Source organism: Ceratotherium simum, chromosome 22 (assembly GCF_057802395.1).
Source record: "Ceratotherium simum simum isolate JZ-2026a chromosome 22, ASM5780239v1, whole genome shotgun sequence".
NCBI classification, from domain to species: Eukaryota; Metazoa; Chordata; class Mammalia; order Perissodactyla; family Rhinocerotidae; genus Ceratotherium; species Ceratotherium simum.
The window spans coordinates 41,756,920-41,761,877 of record NC_141921.1 but is presented as its reverse complement, the minus strand read 5'-3'; positions in this window follow the sequence as shown (position 1 = coordinate 41,761,877).

Sequence of the window (4,958 nt, the reverse complement as noted above, 5' to 3'; positions counted from 1 at the left end):
CTGAGTGGGAGATGCTTGGGTGGCAAGTGTGCATGTGTCGGGCAGTGTCCACAGGGAGAGGCTGTAAGAGCCCATGGTTGGCGAGAAAGGCTATGTCAGCAGACTCGGTGACTTGTGTCACACATGATCTCCATGTCATCTGTATATTCCGTAAATCCTTACTGTGACCCAGGCTCTGGTTGCCTGGGGCACACTTCCTATCTCTCAAGATCTGCATCAGGTGTCACCTCCTCTCTGAAGCCTTTGCTGACCACCCTCCCTATGAACATGAACATCAGAGAACAGACAACCTCTGGTGGCCCCCGCCATACCCTGGACAGATTCTTCTTGTAGCACTGATAACACATCAGGGCATTTATTAATAATAAGAGCTCACATCCCTCCATCCATTGCTGCGGGCTGGGCATTGTGCATGCCAGGCACTCAGCACACAGCCCTCTAGGGTAGGGACTATTATTTCCTTTTTATAGATGAGGAAGCAGGCTCAGAGAGGCCGAGTAATTGGCCTAAGGTCATGCAACATGTAAGTGATAGGGTCAGGGATTTGAGTATGATATTAGCAGGAAGCTGGTCCCTGACCCTGAGGCACCCTCGAGTCCAGTAAAGAACCCAGTGCAGTTCACTGTGGCCCAGTGTGATAAAGGCACAATGGCTGTAAGAACTGCTGTGGGCAGCGGGAGGGACCAGCCGGCTTGTGTAACACAGTGCTTCTCAATTGAGGATGACTTTGCTCCCCAGAGGACATTTGGCAATGTCTGAAGGCATTTGTCACAACCCGGGAGGGGGAAGTGGAATACTATTAGTACTACTGAGTAGAGACCAGGGATGCTCGTAAACATCCTACAGTGCACAGCACCCCTACCCTCCCACCCCTCCCCAGCCCCCGGCAACAGAGAATTACCCAGCCCCAAATATCAGTAGTGCTGAGACTGAGAAACCTGATAGCAGATGCTGTTTAAGGTGGGCCTTGGAGGGGGAGTTGGTTTCCAGTAGGCAGAGAGACTCTCCAGGTCAGATGGCTGGAGCCAGCAAGGCACAGACAGGTGGGATCAGAGAAAGCAGGTCGGCTGGGGTGGGTGCGGTGGAGGGGGTCAGATTGTAAAAGCTCATTTTCCCAGGCTGAGGAGAGTGGGATTTTATCTAGGAGGAGTTGGGCTTTATTTAATAGGAGTCATTTGGGGGTTTTGCAGATGCATTCTAAAGATAATTTTAAGTTTTTGTTTTTTAAATTGGCCCACAGTATTCAGATAGCACAGATCTTAATCCCTTTCTCATCTCTCACCCCCGGCAGCCCAGTTCTCCCCAGAAGCGACCATACCTCATCTGTGTCCTGGCGTCCTGGGTGTCCTTTCTGAGCTGATCTGTGCACATACAAGCGTGTGTACATGTGTCTTAGGGTTGTTTTTAACTGTTACTTTTTTCTGATTACAAATGCAATTCCTGTCCACCGTGAAAAAACCCATCAAAACAGAAATAGCTAATGTAGAAAAAAAAAGATGTCCTGCAATGTCACACCAACCCTGCTCTGCACCCCTCCCCGATGACGCTGTCAGCTGAACTGGAGGAGTCTTGTCATCAAGGGCTTGAAGTTGTATTTCAGAGAGAAGCCCCAGTGCTGGGTGGAGGGCCACACCAGAAGGCTGGGAATGGAGGCCCAGGCTCCTGCAGCAGGCCAGGCAAGTGGCCAGGGCCTAGGCCAGAACTTGCAGGAGGGAATGGACAGGACAGATGTTTACGAAGGAGAACTTCCAGGCTTCCACCTGACTTGGGCAAGATTCTGCCAAAGAAGGGAAAGGAAATGGAACTCACTTCCTGCCCTTGGAGAACTGACAGTCCCCTTAGGGAGGCTAGGGAGCTTTGAGGAGGCAGTGAGTAACAGGACCCTGTGTGTGCTGTCCCAGAGGCCTGGCCATACCCCGAGGCAGCTGGGTGCGGTCTACAGTCCAGAGTCTGACTCGCAGGACACGAGGCTGCTCGTCCACTCAGGGCAGCACAGACAGGTCTGCTCCCTCTGACCAACCGCGCTGGGAACTGATATGCTGGCCAGTCCCTGGGTACCGATGTGCCTCTTGAGGTATCCTTGGCAAGATTCTATCACGGTTATAGAGCAATGCTGTCCAGCAGAAATATAATGTGATTACAGAGAAAAACTCTATTGTTTTCCTTTACACTCCACACAATACTCCACTTCTGGTCACCAAATGTGTGTGGGGGTTTTCCACACCAAGCAATTCAATTCTCAGCAGACACTGAAAGGGTGGTCTACAAATTTAACTCAATTCTGACACAATCTACTTGGAGATAGCGTCAGATCCCAAAGGTTAAGGACTCAGTCTTACAAGACTACCACCCCACCCCCACATTAAACACCATTGCCAGTCCACGTTGTCACCTATGCCTCTGACCGACCAGTTATAAATTGGAGATTCCCCTCCTTCCTCTGGTTCCATTGATTTACTAGAGTGGCTCACAGAATTCAGGAAAACAGTTTACTTACTAGATTACCAGTTTATTTATTTATTTTTGGTGAGGAAGTTTGGCCCTGAGCTAACATTTTTTTTTTTTTAAAGATTTTATTTATTTATTTTTTTCCCTCCAAAGCCCCAGTAGATAGTTGTATGTCATAGCTGCACATCCTTCCAGTTGCTGTATGTGGGATGCGGCCTCAGCATGGCCGGAGAAGCGGTGCGTCGGTGCGTGCCCAGGATCCGAACCCGGGCCACCAGCAGCGGAGCGCACGCACTTAACCGCTAAGCCACGGGGCCGGCCCACCTGAGCTAACATTTGTTGCCAATCTTCCTCTTTTTGCTTGAGGAAGATTATCTCTGAATTAACATCTGTGCCAATCTCCCTCTATTTTGTATGTGGGACGCCACCATAGCATGGCTTGATGAGCAGCGTGTAGGTCTGCACCCAGGATCGGAACCCAGGAACCCCGGGCCACTGAAGTGTAGCGTGCGAACTTAACCACTACACCACCAGGCCAGCCCCACCAGATTATTATAAAAGGATACAATTTAGGAACAGCTAGATAGAAGAGATGTATAGGGCAAGGTGTGTGGGAAGGGGTGAGGGGCTTCCACGCTTTCTCTGGGCCTGCCACGTTTCCTGAATTTCTACATGTTGACCAGCCCAGAAGCTCTTTGAACCCTGTAGTTTAGAGATTTTTATGGAGGCTTCATTATGTAGGCATGATTGATTAACTCATTGGCCATTGTGATCAAGTCAATCTCCAGTCCCTCTCCCCTCCCAGGAGGTTGAGGAGGTGGTGAGGGTGAAATTTCCAACCCTCCAATCACACTGTTGGTTCTCCTGGAAACCAGCCCCCATCCTTAGGGGCTTTCCAAAAGTTACCTCATTAACGTAAACTCAGGTGTGGTTGACAGGGGCTTGTTACGAATAACAAAAGACATTCATTTTGTTATCAAGCAAGGGCTCACTGCCCGATGCTCACAGAAGCCAATACTATGGCACCAGCTTTTAAGAAAAGCAAGAGCTTTATTTCGAGGTTGACCGGCAAGTCAACAAGGAGACAGAAGGCAAAGCTCTCAAATCTGTCTCCCGGATCCAAGGTTCAGGGAGAAATTTAAGGAGTTTGGGGCTACTAAGCTGCAGCTGGGCCCATGTAAGGTGACTGGCTAGTCTTGAATCAGTAATCAAGCTACTTGGGCTACTGGAAGCCAGATTTTTACTATGTGTGTGTGTGTGTGTGTGAGGAAGATTAGCCCTGAGCTAACATCTGATGCCAACCCTCCTCTTTTTTTCTGAGGCAGATTGGCCTTGGGCTAACATCCATGCCCATCTTCGTCTACTTTATATGGGACGCCACCACAGTATGGCTTGACAAGCAGTGCATCAGTGCACGCCCCGAATCTGAACCTTCAAACCCCAGGCCACCAAAGTGGAGCATGATCACTTAACCGCTATACCACCAGGCCAGCCCCTAGATTTTTCCTTATTGAAGGACTTCTTGCTTCTGGTGGCAACATTTCTGAAGATTCTTGGATCCAGGGGTCATCCTGAGGCTATGGGTTCCCACCTGGCACATATGCGTGCTGTCTCTGTTATTGAGCAAGGTTTGGTTAATCAAAAAATTTGTTTTAAGGATGCAAAACTAGTTTAAGCTGGTCAATGTTTTATGTGCTGTTCAATTTCACAGGAACAGTGAATGAAGACCAAAGATATATTTATTACAACCCACAATATCTTAGCTAGCCACTTATGTAATTTTAGATTTTTTAGTAGCCATATTTTAAACAGCAAAATGAAACAGGTGAACTTAATTTTAGTAATATATTTTAACTCAATTTATCCAAAATATTATCACTTTAACACATAATCAATATAAAAATATTAACGAGATCGTTTGCATTCTTTTCTCATACTAAGTCTTACAGCGCATCTCAGTGTGCACTAGCCACGTTTCAGGGGCTCCCTAGCCACACGGGGCTGGGGGCTCCCTACTGGAGAGTGCAGGCTTGGAGCCTCCCCTGCTGTGGCTGACCATCAGGAGACCTGTTTACTGCTGTATCCTAGTGCCTGGCACGTAATGAGGCCTAGCAATCTGCCATATGTGAGCTGGGGTAGTCTCCCCTCCGAGCCTCCTGGGACTGTTGTGAAGGTTAAATAAAACGATGTATGTTAGGTATCCTGCTCAGTGACCTTTGTTGCTGTTCTTACCTCCTCAAAGTCAGTTGAAGGGCAGCAGGCCCAAGTTTGCTTCCTGTCTTCCTCTTGAAAGCTATCTTCTAAAATTACAAAACGCAAGCTTAGATACCAGAGGGGCCTTGGGATCTGGCTCTGGGGCAACAAACCAAAGAGCGGAAACCCCTAATCCACGCCCTTATTTTTTTGCCCCTTGACAGCTCGAGGCCCCGCCCAGCCCTGACGGGCGCCCGGCGGAACTACAGCTCCCATGATGCCTCGGGAGTCCCGAGGCTTACGCCATCGGCTTGGGT